The following is a 16,307-nucleotide window of genomic DNA, read 5'->3' on the forward strand; positions in this document are numbered from 1 at the left end:
AAATTCCGGGTGTCGGTGGAGTCGACTCTACTGCTCCATCTAGCGGTCGTGCTCATCGTTGATACCCGGTCTGCAACAATAATGCAAGAGGTTTAGGAGACTCACCATTAAAGATAAAGCTTTTAACTGAAAGGCCTGCAGTCACCTTTTTTTGTCCCCCAGCATACAACTATTAGCTTCAACTTCAACCGGAGGTACTGCTGCCAACCCATCTGAGTGACATTTTCCACAAAGGACAACGACTGAAGGGAGACGACCTTGCTCTGATGAGGCTTCTCTGGTCTCGTCGTCATTTGACATTCGTGCAAGTGAATATTTGTTCTGGTTATTCTTACGAACACTAAATCACAACTTTACCCACAGGTTTAAAAATTGCATCACAATACCCCTTTGAGTGTTTGAGTAAGACTTCATGGTATGTCTACTTTTTAATTTTTAATTTTTTTTTTAAAGGGTCAAAGAAAGGATGTTCACATTTTGAGACAAAGCATAATGTTTTGAGAATTAAATATGAACTCTAGTCATCCAATGCTATCCCACTGGTTAAGGATTGATCTGTAGATGTAGAATTACAAATGAATAACACACAGATATACGAGGCAATGTGACTTTTATTTGTTTGCACTCAGATAACTGTCAAGTCTCACATTGTTGTCATCATATGGATTGTGGGAAAGTGAATGAATAATCTGTGAATGTGATTTTGGGGATAATCTTCTTGCATGGGTGTTGAGACTTGCAGTGTTGTTTCACAAATCTTTTCCAAAGGCAGCGAGTGGCACTGGAAACGGAAATAGGAAATTGGATTTAAATAAGTGTGCACATTATTAATAAAAATGATTATTGTTGAAGTGGTTTATATAGTTGCTTTTTCTACCCCACTCTACACCCCCACCACATTTGTCCCCACCACATTTCTGCAGGGCACTCAAGGTCCGCCAACAACCCCCTTCTGGTAAAACTAACAAAATCACGAATCACTGTTCATCTTCACTCTTTCATTCCTCTTTTTTCTCGCCTTTGGAATAAACTCCCTCACTCTATTCAATCGCACTCTTCCCTCCAGACCTTCAAAACAGCTGTTTTCATCCTCCTCAATCATAATAAAAAAACCTCGATCTTTTCTACCCCGGATAATCCACCCAAACCCACCTCCTTCAAATTCCCTGCTTTCCTTCTTGAAAGTCCCTGTAATGTCCATCTTGTATTCCCCATGTTCCCCGCCCCATCCCTCTCCCCTCCACAGATCTCCTAATGTTTCTGTTCCCCACTGTTTTGTCCTTCCCACTCCCGCCCCTCTTGTCTCATGCCCCCCTTGCTGTGCGTTGTGTGTCAGCTCTCATACGAGCCTCGACAATGTGTATAAATTTTTTTTTTAAATACCTCTGCCACCTCCTCCCATAGCTCCTCCAGAGGCAAACATCCCCATGGCACGGCTGGAAATGCCCATACCTCCAATCCCGCTGGAAATGCCCATACCTCCCATCCCTGCAGAGCCCACTCTGTAGCTTCCTCCCCCCATTGACAGTCCCATTGCACCCATTCCAAGCCCCATTGCACGACTGCTGCTGGAGCCTCCATAACTACTGGAGCCGATCATTGCGCTGGATCCACCGGTGAGGAAGCGGTATCTGACGGATGAGTGACAGGCCATTGTTGTTTCTTGTTCCACCAGCTTATTCCAGGTATTGCTCGACTGCAGAACCCATGGAATGCCTAGTGCTTTTATAGGAGCCTCAGCCTTACTCAATTGCATGTGTGACAATAAACTATGCATGCTAGCCTCACCTCCATGCGATCATGTTTGTTGGAGTAAGACGCCTTGGATGAGCACAATTCTGTCATTCCTTGGCTGAGAAACATTCACACCTTACCCCCCAATACAATTTGCCTCTTAGTTACACTGCCATGACTTTGGAGAGGAGATTTACAGGATTTGCAAAAGAAGCAAGAGTAAGAGAATGGAAATTGAAAGTTCAAATGCACTGTGATGACAAATCTTAACAGCCATTGCCTTTTTCATGGAAAAATTAAGTTGAGTATATTAAATTATTTACTTTCATCAGATACATTTCATCGACGAAGTCATCATTGCATCTGATATGTTTGTAAGCAGTGCTGGATCAACTTGCTTGTGGGCCCTTGGCCAAACCTTATCAGTGCCCCCCCCCCAATTTTTTTTGTTATATATATATATATATATATATATATATATATATATATATATATATATATATATATATATATATATATATATAGTAATATTGTAATGTAAAAAAAAAGAATTACAATATAATGTAACACATCAATAATTTTTAATCAAATTAGTTCCATATGAAGTACATCAGTGTACATCAAAGTAAATCAAGTTCCATATCATGTACATCTTACACATAGGAATAATGGAAAAAATACAATTAAATTGAAGCATAATATATTTTGCACGCACATAACAACTATGTGAAGTTCAAAATGACATTTTCCTGCTTTTTTCGATGGCAAATTTGTCAATGATACTCTTTGTGTCAAGGGATTGTTGGAGGTCAGATTCAATGCATAGTAATGAAAGTGAGTTTAATCTCGTTTGTCCCAAAGTTGATCTCAGGTGATTCTTCACCCTAGATAGAGAAGAGAAAGACCTCTCTCCTTGACAATTTGTAATGGGGATGGTACGGAACATTCTTACCAAGATACTAATGTTTGGAAAGGCAGTTGTCAAAATATCATCCTTAGACCTCAACAAAGTGGAAATGTTTGTCACTGACCTGTCAGATTCACAAGACAAAATGTCTTTAAACTGCAAAAATTCATCTAAAACAGATGCTTCCAGGTCACTGGAATAGGTACTGACAAGGAGTTCCAGTTGAGCTTTGTTCATCATAGTTCATACTGTCATACTCTGTTAAAAAGCGAAACAGATTCTTTATGTCTAGATAGATACAGTAGATGGATGGTGGGAAAGGGGCATTTAAAAATGAACTGTTATATTTTTCGTTACCTTATTTTATATTTTATTCATTTTACTATAGGCTCTACGAGCCTACTCCTTGGCCGATCAGAGAACCCACAAGTCTCCGGTGGGCCCCCAGTTACTGGTGGACCCTAGGCCAATGGCCTATGTTGCCTATTGGAAAATCCAGCCCTGTTTGTAAGTACAAAAGCTTCCTACTTTGATCATAAAAGTTCATCCTTTTTTGAAGTAAGAATCTGCTGTCAGGATTACGATATTGCCCTCTTATGAAGATATTTAATTGATTTGTTAATTTTGAAGATTGTTTTTTTTTATTTGGATCTAGCAGGAGTGCCCAGCACTGCTGGGTAAAGCTGTGTCCCTCCTCCCACCCTCCATTCGGACTCCCACCCACCCCTTCCCCTTCCCCTAACACCTCCCACCCCACTCCTTCCCCTTCCCCTAACACCTCCCACCCCGCCCCTCCATCCAGACTCCCACCCACCCCTTCCCCTCCTTCCTCCCATCCCTGCCTTCTCCCTCTGGACTCCTGCCCCATCTCACCCTTTACCCCACTCCAGACTCCCACTCCCCCTTCCCCTGCCTCCTCTGATTGGTGGAGGTTGGCTTTGGGGATTCACACTCTCTGGGAATGTGTACAGTGTTAGTGTTAGGGTTAGCCTCCCTCAGGGAACGTGACCTCCCTCAGGGTCAAACCACATGGTCAACCAAAGTCACCCCGTTCTCGTCTGAGATATTTGCCCTCCTTGCTCTTCCACATCCTCTTCCTCATCCTCATCCTCCTTCTCCTTCTCTTTCTCCTCCTCTCATTCTCACCCTTCCTCTCTATCGCTCTGCCTCTTGCTACAATGTTGTCAGTCATTGTTCTCCAACACACTAAAGCTCACCTGTAGCCCTTTTATTTGTGTGAAAGTTCTGATTTCTGATTGAATAATTAAAGGAACTAGTGTTTTATCTGTGAGGAGTGAGTGTGTTGAATTGATAAGTGAAGTTTCATATTTTCATTGACAGTGTTTTCCGTGTGAACACAAGCGATTTCCTTCATGAAGATTGTGCCGAATGAGGAGAATTGTGTCAAGTGTTTTGGAAAATGGTTAAATGAGACTGAAATTTGGGTGAAAAACAAGCAAAATGTGCTCATAGTTTTGAAGAAATTGTCTTTCTTTTTGCAAATGATCTCAAAGTTTTCCTCATTGTGTTTATAGTACCAGTTACAGTGTGTAAACAATTGAGAAAAACTAATATATCACAGGTGATGAAGGTAGTGCAAAGGTTTCCTCGGAATTGTGTGTCGTTTCTCAGAACAAAGCAAGTACCTATTTGTCATGAACAAACTAATGTCATGAATAAACTTTGGTAAATCATGGGTGATGAAGGTTGTGGTGAAGTTTCATCAGAATTGTGTTTAGTTTCTGAAAAGAAAGCAAATACCTCTTTTGGGGGGAAACCCCCACAGACCCCTTTAGGGCCAGATTTTTCGTAATGCCATGAACAAAATTTGGTACATACATGGTGATGAACGTTGTGGGAAAGTTTCATCAAAATCGTAGGTGTTGTTTCGGAGAAGTTGAAAGTATTTGTGGACAGATGGATGGACGATGCGCCATCCCTTTAAGCTCCCCAGAACTACGTTCCAGGTGAGGTAAAAATAACCAAAGAAAGTAGAAATGACACTACATTACAATGCCACAATATGACACCAGAATCCTCTTTTGGTATTTGTGGGCGGACGGACGGATGACGCACCATCCCATAAGCTCCCTGAAACTACGTTCCAGGTAAGCTAAAAACAACGAAACAAGGAAGGAATGACATCACATTACGATGCCACAATACGACATAACAATTCTCTTCTTTTTTCTTTTTTTTTTTTTTTTGTATACCTTGGTCGAGGCTCATATGAGAGCAAACACATAACTCACAGCAAGGAGGCATGAGACAAGAGGGGCGGGAGTGGAAGGGACAAAACAGTGGGGAACAGACACATTAGGTGAACTGTGGAAGGGAGAGGGATGGGGATGGGACGGGGAACATGGCGAAGAGAAGATGGACATTACAGGGACTTTCAGGAAGGAAAGCAGGAGAAATGAAGGAAGTGGGCTTGGGTGGATTATCGGGGGTAGAAAAGATCGAGGATTTGGATGGGGGAAGATAAGAGGTGGTGGTGAACAGCTGTTTTGAAAGCCTGGAGGGAAGAATGGGAAAGAATAGAGTGAGGAAGTTTATTCCAAAGGCGGGAAAAAAGAGGAATGAAAGAGTGAAGATGAGCAGTGATTCGTGATTTTGGTAGTTTTACCAGAAGGGGGTTGTTGGCGGACCTTGAGCGCCCTGTGGAAATGTGGTGGGGACAAATCGCAGAGAGAGCAGGGGGGCAAGGCTGGAGAGGAGTCGGTAGAAGACAGAAAGACCACCGACCAACCTGCGGTGATTGAGTGAGAGGCCCAAAGACTCAGCTTCATTGCGGGAGATGCCGATGATCTTAAATGCCCTGGTTTCGACAGCGTTAAGCCGAGAAAGGTGGGAGGCAGGAGCACCAGCCCAGAGGGGAGAGCAGTACTCCATCAGGCTACGGACAAAAGCTTTGTAAGTGGTCAGGAGCTCAAGAGGGCCGAGGAAGGACTTGGCACGACGGAGGATTCCCAGTCGGCGACTGGCTTTTGAGGCGAGGTTGAAAATGTGACTTTCCCAGGAAAGGTCATGGCAGATAGTGAGACCCAGAAGCTTGAAAGAAAAGACTTCTTCCAGAGGATTGTTGAGAAAGTGGATGGGGGGGTTTTGTAAACGGTCCTTTCGAAGAGACATAGTGAGAGTGTGAGATTTGTCTGGATTGAAAGACATGTTCCACATGTTGGACCAGTTTGTGATTTTATCCAGATCTGCAGTGAGCGAAGAAGCTGCTGCTTGCCGGTCTGAGGGATGACAGATGGTACGGCAGAGGGTGGAGTCGTCGGCAAAGAGAAATAGAGGATTTTCCAGAGAGTCTGAGAGATCATTGATAAAAACCAGAAAAAGAACAGGGCCCAGAACGCTACCTTGAGGAACTCCAGCCTGCACAGGAAGAGGGGATGAAAGAACTCCATTTAGGGCCACACGTTGACTGTGACAGGAGAGGAAGTCTGCGAGCCATGAGTGGAGATGGCCTTGAATACCATGGGAAGAGAGTTTGGTGAGTAGGGCAGGGTGCCAGACTATGTCAAAAGCACGTGATATGTCCAGGGATATGGCTCGGATTTCCTGTCTGGCATTGAGGACCTCCATCCATTGATGGGAGAGCAGAAGCAGCATATCCAGGGTAGAGTGACTTGGTCTGAAACCAAATTGATGATTGGAAATCAAGCCATTGGAGAAGAGGAAGGATTTCATATCTGAAGCGATGATGGATTCCATCACCTTGCTGATGATTGGGAGAAGGCTGATTGGTCTGTAGTTATAGGGATCTGTTTTTGCACCTTTTTATGCAGGGCAGTGATGTTTGCAGATTTCCAAGCAGATGGCAGATGACCTTGGGCAAATGAGAGGGTGAATAGAACAGAGAGAGGGTGAGCAAGAGCAGAAGAGCAGGCTTTGAGGACACGTGGGCTGATGCCGTCTGGACCGGTTGCAGAATCTGACTCGAGGTTTGAAAGCAAGCTCTCCACCTTGTCAGGAGAAAAGGATACAGAGTCCAGGGACAGTTGGGTGCGACTGGGTAAAGTGGGTAGAGATAGTGATGGGTTTAGGACACAAGATTTAGCTGCAAACACCGAGTTTAGACATTCAGCTTTATCACGTGTGGAATCAGCAGTGCGGCCATTTGAGGTAAGGGAGGGGATGGAGGGGGAACATACACCAGAAACAGATTTGATTAAACGCCACCAGGATTTTGAGGAGGGAGAGAGGTTTGAGAGTTCAGACTTGAGATGAGAAAGATGTTGTTTTCTGGCTCTCCTGAGGGTAGATACACACTTGTTCCGAGCTTTGTGGAAAGAACTGAGATTACCCTCAGTTGGGTTTGCTTTCCATGAGGCAAAGGCAAGTTGTTTCAGGACAACTGCCTCGCCACAAGCTTCAGTAAACCAAGGGCGGGAGGAAGGGTAAGACAACTGAACACGAGAGGGGATAAATCTGTGCATGAGGGAGAGCAAGTTTCTTTGAAAGAATTCCCAGGATGAGTTGATGTTTGAGAAAGTAGTAATAGGAGACCAGTCTGTAAGTTTGATGGCTGCTCGGAGACCCTGCCAGTCGGCTTGAGTGAAATGCCAGACTCGACGGCGGTGAGGTGGTTCTCTGATAACAGCCAGAGAGATGTCCACTTTGACAAGGACGTGGTCAGAAGAACCAATTGGAGCGAAGGAAGAGCAGCAGATATTGTCAGGGAAATTTGTCAAAACCAGATCCAGAAGAGATGGAGTACCATTGGTTGAGATCCGGGTCGGGAAGTTGACCGATTGAGTCAGTCCCAATGAGTCACAGAAAGCTTTTGCTGAGGTGCCATGGCAGGTGAGAGAGGTACCCACACCTAGCCAACTGGCATGATGACAATTGAAGTCACCACATAAGAGGAAGAGAGAGAGTTTGGATGAGAAGATAGAAGATGGTCCATGTTTTCGGATAATGAGGTGTAGATGGAGTCATCACTGTTCGGTGGACGGTACAGTACACATATAAACATGAGGTGGGAGTGGAGGGGAAGCCGAAGCCAGAGGTATTCCTGGGGGTGTGGGGGAGTGAGAGCAGTGCATGGAGAGTGAGGAATAGAGTCTTTGATGAAGAGAGCAACACCTCCACCAGGACGAGGCTCAGGTCTGTCATACCGTAAGAGGGAGTAGCCAGGGAGAGATACTTGGGAGTCAGACACATCTTGGGAGAGGAAAGTTTCTGTTAGGCAGATAATGTCTGGTTTGTCAGTGGCAACCTGTATGGAAAGATCTGAAAGGTTTGAGCGAAGGCCCCGGATATTTGAGGTCCACACTTTTAATGAAGAGGAAGGGGAGGAGGCTTTGGGTGCAGGAGGTGGAGGGGGAGGGGGAGGGGAGGACAAGGGACGAGGGGGGCAGGTAAGGAGGGTTGCTGAAGGAGTGTGGGGTATTGCAGAACAGCGAGGGGAGGGGGCCGAATGAGGATGAGAAAAGGCTCTGTGGTGCTGGGGGAGAGGGGGGACAAGAGACAAGGAAGAAGGCAGTTGAGGATTTCAGGAGGTGGAGTGAAGAGATGGAGGTGAGAGGGCAGTGGAGGGAGGCAGGTTGGTGGATGAGAGGGGGGCAACTTTGAGAAGGAAGAGTGAGGGGGATGAAAGGTGGGAGAAAGGTGAGGGGGAGTTTTTGAGAGAGGTGAGAGGGAGGCTTGGAGGGAGAAGAGTGGGATGGTTGCTTTGAGAGTGAGAGTGAGGGGTGAGGGGGTGAGTTGGCACTGAAGTTGGAAAAAAAGAATGGTTGATGGAAAGCGAGCATCCATGGCAAACTGTGGTTTTTAAAAGTTTTAGGTCAGAGATGCGATTTAACACAATTCTTGATGGGTGCAATGAAGGCGAATTCAGAGCATGGAGAGAAGAAGCGCTGTAATAGTTGGATTTTTTAGGCAAGGAATGAAGGAGAGGTCGAAATGAGAGCAGTCTGTTAAAATAGCAGAAGAGTAGTGCATTGTGAAACAGTAAAGAGTACCACATGTGTGAGAGAGGAAGATGAAGCATTATAAGATCGTTTTTGTTGTTAAAAATAATGTATGAGAGAGTTCAACAGATTAGGTCATGGAAGTGCAAAAAAAAAAAAAAAAAAAAAAAAAAAAAAAAAAATCGAGGAAGAAGACGAGGAGTAGGTTAAGAGGAAGAAGAAGAAGAAGCAGAATCGGGAGAAGGTGAGCGTGTTGTTGTTGTTGGGTATATATATATATATATATTTTTGTTGTTAATATTGATATATGAGAGAGTTCAACAGATTAGAACATGGAAGTGTAAAAAAAAAAAAAAAAAAAAAATCGAGGAAGAAGACGAGGAGGAAGTTAAGAGGAAGAAGAAGAAGCAGAATCGGGAGAAGGTGAGCGTGTTGTTGTTGCAGTAGGGTATTTTTATTTTTATTTTTTTTGAGATAAGAAAGAGATTAGTTGGGAGAATGGGGGATGTTTGGAAAGTGGGGAGGATCAAAATTGAAGGTAATGGGGAGGATAGAAATTGAAGGTAATGGGGAGAAAAAACAAACAAACAAAAAAAAAACGATCGAACACCGAGTGGAACCGGTAGGCCTCAAGCCTAGGCCTCAAGCACAGGTAAGAACGTCGACAAAAATACTCACAAAATAGCACGATTTTTGAAACAAAACCGAACTAGCAACACACAGTAACATGTAGGTGAGAAAATTAAACAGTTAAAACGGGACAAATAACAACCGGAAACTTAGCTTTGAGAACGTCAGCAGGGAGCCCCGAAGGAGATCTCTCGCTGCTCTAAAACCGGAACCGGAATTGCGATTCCGGATTTCTGGTTTAGCATCACAATATATCTTGACATTTTACTTTTGTTGTGGGATTCGAATATGGAGGACATGTAATTCAGTTTCGCAAGCCAATAATCATCCTGAAACTTCGAAGCCTTCTCCCTGTCTTCTTCAAAGAACACAGGCAATTCGTCTTTCAGAGCCAGAACTCGGGAAAGCACTTTACCTCTTGATGGAACTGGACTTCTGCATTAACAGCAGTTTTGTGTGCATCGCATCCATATCTTTGCACAGCAGCGACAACAAATGGGAGTTCGTGGCACGTGTTCGGACAGTATTCACTATTTTTCGCAGTATCTTGAAGGACCTCTTCAAGATCGTTGTTCACAGCCTTTTTCACACAACCAACATTCACAGATCGCCAGTTTGCAGCCAGCACATCCCTATGAATCAAACAGCGAATCAGAAAACAGTTTTGAGATACGCTTTTGATGCGTGTGACCACTCTTTGGTGAGCTCCAGTTAATGCAGCAGCTCCATCAGTAGTCAGAACCACACGTTTGTTCCAATTCAGGCCTGCCTTCTGGACAAATTCATCCATCTTTGTAAATATTGCATCTCCTATCGTTTGCACACCAAGTGGGAGGCAGAACAGATAGTGCTCTGCTAACTTCTTTGCTTGCACATCAGCAAATTGGCAATATGTAATCAGCTAAGCCTCAATGCCACATCAGTTGTCTCATCAAATTGCAGTCTGAAGCAAGGAGTTTCCTTCAGCCTTACAAGCAATTGATCTTTTAAGTTGTCTGCAATTGACATACATCTCCTCTTCATTGTACATTTGGATAGAGGAATTAGCTTCACCTTGTCATTTGCCTTCTTTCCTCCATGGAGATACTCAATGCCCAACTTCCAGACATGGCAGGATCACGTTCTCTGCTTCGATGAATGGCTGCTTCTTCTGGAATAGGATGTGAGCAATCTTGAGAGATGCCAAGACAAGTGCCTTCTCATCTCGGTCCTGGTAAACCACTGGTCTCTCCAGTGAGTTCTGCTGGTTCCAGTGTGCAGCTGGTGTTGTCTCGAAGAAGGATGCTGGATGTTCCAATGGGACTGCAAATTTGAAGGAGGCAAGACAAGCATTGTTGTACCTCACAGGGAAGAAAAGGCACTGTGCCAGAGGAAAAGGGAACCAAGCACTCATCTCTTGGTAAAAATAAGCCGTACTTCACATATTCCTCCTTCCATTTGCAACGCTTAGACTTCGCTGGACCAGAACATCCTGGCAGTCGTTTTCATTTTGTTCCCTTTGCTTTCTGTCTGCTGCAGTTATCATGTACTTCATGCTTCTCTTCGACATCTTCCTCATCATTATTGGGATTCTTGTAATCTGCTCTGCCATCTTCAACATCCACTGCTGACATCTCTCTCTCTCTCTCTCTTTCACGACGAAGGTCACCTTCTCAGTTTCCTTTTCTTTCATCACTGTTGTCTTGAAGTACTTATCCAGAGGCATTGCAAGAAAGGCATGATCTTGCAAGATATGTGGAATTAAACATACAATCTGTCACAATAAGGAATAAACGACCAGAAACCAATTATCATCTTCCTGATGCATATATACACATCGTTAAAAGTAAATAATGACCTCGGAAAATGATCTTATATGATGACATGGTTTTAATCCCTGCTTGATAGAATGCCACATAGTTATTTGGGTGGTGAATCAGTTAACAGACCGCTGCCACGATCACTGAGACCGATTTTCACAACTACCAATCATATACATGTTTACGGACATGGCAGGTGACGGTATGATTTTTTTCCCAAATATAAATTGTGGGTAAAGTCAGGCGAAGTCCAGCCAATGAGTGGAACGGAATGTCACAGACAGACGGGCGGACACACAAATAAACATTTTATTATTAAGACTTTATAAAAGCCCATCAAAACTGACGGGTTGGAGTTATTTTATTTGACACTCGCAAATACCACCTGTCACTTTTGTTGACAGGAACACTAAAAGGTTGGTGGGGGGTGGGGAGAGTGGGGAGAGAGAGAGGAGGAGTGTGGGAAGGGACCATAACATGAGGTTAGAGGAAGGGAAGGCAGACATTCAGTGGAGCATTAATTAATTACAATTCATACTGTATCATCAAAATGATTCTGCATAGAATAACGGTGAAGATGGAAACAAAATAATGTCTGAAATCCATTTTGTACCGGTCATGCTATAAATACCGCCAGGACCTATTCAGAGATAAACACAGTCCAGAAACAAACACTGCTTCGAGATTAACACCATCCGGACATGTCTGGAGACAAACGCTGTCCGGACACGTCCAGAGAGAGGGAGAGGGAGACGGAGACGTAGGAGGGGAGTTCGCAGAGAGAAAATGTTATTCCTTATGAAAACACACACACACACACACACACACACACACACACACACACACACACACACACACACACACACACACACACACACACACACACTCGTGCTTGGGTGATATCGGCAATTTTTCAGGAATTGGCACATAGGAGTCAGTGTGATTACCAATTACAGTACGTACTGTATACATACCAAAAACCTTGAGTAGCCTTCACTATTGTTTGGCGGAATTTTAATAAACAAATTAAAAAACACAATGTTGCATTTGTATTGTTATGTTTGTGGGGTAAATGGAGGAATCTCATCGCAAAGGTAAGATTGTATCAAGTAGCATGGTATGTGGATGAGCAGAAGACATCTCAATGCAAATACGTAGGGAAAATGTCAGCTTAAGTTGTTATGTTTCACCGCATAGGGGCCGGTGCTGTGTAAATTAGGTGAGGATCAAGGCCAATTTCTCCCAGAATGTGATTGCTCCTGTAACCTTTTCCTGTGTTTCTGTATTTACAAGATTGGCGATAAAAAGGAAATACGTCCTTAAAACAACAACAACCAAGCCAAGCGTTCCATGCAATTAAAAACCCTGCCTCCTTACTATTACTACTACCACCTGCACCCATGTCCCCTGCACCTCCTCGTCATCCCCCAGTCCGATCAACTGCAGCCTCTCACTACCCAACCACATATGGCCCTGCCCAATGTGTAGTTGGCAGTCGTGTTCCATCAGGAAACTCAATCCCAGGAGACAATGGTCACATACCTCGGCCACCCATACCGCCACATTCCCCTCCAGACTGCCTAACTCCATCCTCATAACCCCGCTCCCCAATATTGGAGCAGTCGCCCCCGTAGCCAGTTGAAGGCTGTGTCTTACTAACCTATCAATTTTATCCCAGCCTCCAACTCTCTGGTAGAATACATTCGGATTTATAATGGTGTCACTGACCCCAACGTCCACCACACCCTCACAAAATTCCCCCTCAATTTTGCATCTAACCATCAAATTACCTGTGCCAATTCTTCTGCAATTCACTATATTCACCAAAGAAGGGCGCTTCTCCACACAATTGCCAGCCAAACATGACCCCGTATGCTCGGCTCGCTCTAGTTTCCCAGACAAACCGCAGCGGCTGCCGGGCCCACCCTATGCAATGACCCCTTCTCCGGACCCTGTAATCCATTGGGAGGTCCTTCCCTCTCCGAGCTGTGAAGCCTGCTCGGGGGTCTGCGTATGGGTGGGTTCCGACAGTATCGCTGCATGTGCATGTGCCCTCTTCTCAACACATGTAAAACAACTCCCCATAAATGGACCCTTCAGGAATCCGGACAGAGCACTTTGCCCAAATCCCGGGCCAACCTGTCGAGGGTCGGGCTGCCCTGTTGGCGACCCCGGATTGCCCCGCTGTGACTCACCCGCTACAAATTTCCCCTTTGTCAAATTTGACAGCTGCCAGCTGATCCCCCTTAGCAACCGGATAATGTTTGATTCTTCCTGCGTCTCTTCCTCATCCCGTACCTCCACCTGTCGCACCGTAACTAACGGCCTGTCTGATATGCGGTTCGACTTCTTCAAAATGTCAGTCTCTCAGCCGCTCGGTGCACAGTGGTCAGGCCCTGCAGTTCCATTTTTGTTCGGACCTCGGAATCAGGAAGAGCGGCCTTAAATCTTTGTCACAAGCTTGTCCCACGTCTCTTTTGCCAGGCCCCTATATGCAGTCCTCACTGATTGGTATACATCCTGGGCCAGCTCCTGTAACGTTTCACCAGGTTTCATTTCACGATGCTGCAGCTGTGCCCGGATCAGATCGCGCCTCACATCCATCCCAAACCTATGGTTCAAGACATCGCAAATGCCCTCACGCATCCATGTATCCTCTGGGATCATGTTTAAAACGTTGGCGGCTTGGCCCAGCAGTGTCACCACCAGATTTCCCATGTGCTGTCCCCCCCCCCCCAACCATTTAGCTGAGACACGCATTTAAATTGGAAAGCCTCTGGACTCCCTAACCCATCAAAATATATTAAGGGGACGACACTTTTTTTTAAACTCTTCTCCCCAATCCTTCCATATCCAATTCCAGCTCAGGGCCAAGGCACCCCTCGCCCAATATTGTATTTGACTTGGGAGCTTCTGATACCCAAATGTAATTTAAGGTGGGGGTCCCCTGAGTCATTTTAGTCTCATCCTGCATCTGCCTAATAGACCGACTCACTTTGTCTCACAAATTATGTTGGACCCAAGAAACCTTTGCCTCAATGTTACTGTGCACAATGTTCAGCCGCTCCTGTAACATCTCATCCACTCTGTCCCCATTCAATTGGGGCTCCCTTGGGCCTCTATCAATTAATGCCCGTTCTCGTTCTGCCACACTGGCCCCCAGCTTTTGCACCTCTTCAGTCAAACCACCACTCTGGCACTTACAAAATCTCATTTCCTCTTTCTGCGGTTGCTTTATGTCCTCCAGGTCCTCGTTTACTTGGTCAATTATTTTGTTTGTGGACCAAATTTTGTCTTCCAGCTTTTCTCCCATTGTGACTGCCTGGATTTGACCCTATTCTATTTGTCCCAATATTTCTTCCCTCTTTGACTCAAATCCCTTGGCCGTTTTCGTATCCATTCCTCTAAATCGAGAGACCAATTTCGTCTCAAATTCTCCCAGTCTGTCCTCCATTCGGAGCTCTGCCTCTTCCTCCACTTTCCCAACTCGTACCTCCAGTTCTTGTTTTATTCCCTTCTAAATTTCGTTCATTTGATCAGCGATGCCATTTATTTCCGCTTCAATTTTCCTTTCCAATCGTCCATTCATTTCTTGTTTCATTCCTTTGTTCCCTTATTTCATTCGTTAGTTTATTCATTTGTTCTCTCATTTCATTCATTTCTTTTCATTTCATTCCTTTGTTCATTCATTTTGTTTTCCATATAATTAATTTGTCCCATCAATTCTTTCGTTTGCTCAATCATTAGTTGTTTTAACATGACCTGGAAAGTCATTGCACCTGCTCCTTGTGTCTCATCCTCTATTGTGTCTCATGAGAGGAAGGGGAGGCTCCGGTCAAATTTGCAGCCAACAAGGCCAATTATACCAACAATGTATATTTCACGGGTTATTGAACTTTTGGATGTCTCCAGGGTTGTTCTGCATGAAGTAGAAACTCTTTTGTGAATGAAGTCATTATGCGAACAAATTCATTTTATTTCTTTAACTGCTTCGTGTGCCGTGAAGACCTGCTTTGAAGTTAAATGGATCCTGTATGGTATGCAGCCATAGCATGGCCAGCTGTTCCTTTCTGAACCATTTAATTGGAGTGCTTGCTTGAGTGCTTAAGCCACTTGCCAAGCACCCTATAGTCGACAGCGGAACCACGACACATCATTCTGAGCTCATCGTTCACTTCCTGTGATCGCTTTTGCCGTGCCACATCATTCAGAGCGAGTAGTTCCTGCTCCGTCATTCTGGGCAAGTAGTTCCTGCTCTGTCATCCTGAAGGAGTGATTCGTGATCCGTCATCCTTCGCGAGTGGTTCCTGCTCGTCATCCTGGGCAAGTAGTTCCTGCTCATCATCCTTCGCGAGTGGTTCATGCTCCGTCATTCTGGGCAAGTAGTTCCTGCTCATCATCCTTCGCGAGTGGTTCATGCTCCGTCATTCTGGGCAAGTAGTTCCTGCTCATCATCCTTCGCGAGTGGTTCATGCTCCGTCATTCTGGGCAAGTAGTTCCTGCTCTGTCATCCTGAAGGAGTGATTCGTGATCCGTCATCCTTCGCGAGTGGTTCATGCTCCGTCATTCTGGGCAAGTAGTTCCTGCTCGTCATCCTTCGCGAGTGGTTCATGCTCCGTCATCCTGGGCAAGTAGTTCCTGCTCGTCATCCTTCGCGAGTGGTTCCTGCTCCGTTATTCTGAGCGAGTTGTGAAATAACCCCCGATTTCCAAGCCGTTTGCTGTATTAACATGTTTTCTAAATTGCCGAGCCAAATTACTTTTCCACCCCTCACTCGCAGCTGTTTATGAAGACTAATGTTTGTGAACATATCCCTGAAACGTCGATATAAATGTAACGTTGTTTTTCGGTGAAAGCAACTCAAGGTTTTTGGGTTGTATGCATGACGTACAGCAGTCGGTAATCACACTGACTCCAACCTGCCGATTCTCGAAAAATTGTCGATATCGGCTCAGCGTGTGTGTGTGTGTGTGTGTGTGTGTGTGTGTGTGTGTGTGTGTGTGTGTGTGTGTGTGTGTGTGTGTGTGTGTGTGTGTGTGTGTGTGTGTGTGTGTGTGTGTGTGTGTTTTGTTCCTAACGCATAACATATTCTCTCTTGTGCCATCCAACACCCTCCTGCCACTCCTCTCTCTCTCTCTCGGTCTCTCTCTGTATCTCTGTCTCTCTGCCCCTCTGTCTCTGTCAAGCTGTCTCTCTCTCCCCCTCTCTCTCTCTCTCTGTCTCTGTCTGTCTCTGTCTCTCTCTCTGTCTCTGTCTCTGTCTCTCTCTCTCTCTCTCTCTCTCTCTCTCTCTCTCTCTCTCTCTCTCTCTCTCTCTCTC

The 16,307-nt window shown here is 45.0% G+C and overlaps 1 protein-coding gene and 1 pseudogene across 1 annotated transcript in view; both read right to left on the reverse strand.

The window, feature by feature from the left end:
- Positions 1-593: 593 nt before the first annotated feature.
- LOC147028173 (thread biopolymer filament subunit gamma) overlaps positions 594-16,307 on the reverse strand; it is a 31,217-nt gene continuing 15,503 nt past the window's right edge. The window contains exon 8 of the mRNA XM_085878307.1: positions 594-781. The gene's annotated coding sequence lies outside the window, so the exon portion shown is untranslated. The remainder of the gene's footprint in view (positions 782-16,307) is intronic.
- LOC147028174 (uncharacterized) lies at positions 10,277-14,388 on the reverse strand (annotated as a pseudogene).

This window comes from Eptatretus burgeri, chromosome 4 (assembly GCF_056783735.1).
Source record: "Eptatretus burgeri isolate ZD-2024b chromosome 4, Ebu_testis_v1, whole genome shotgun sequence".
Classification (NCBI taxonomy): domain Eukaryota; kingdom Metazoa; phylum Chordata; class Myxini; order Myxiniformes; family Myxinidae; genus Eptatretus; species Eptatretus burgeri.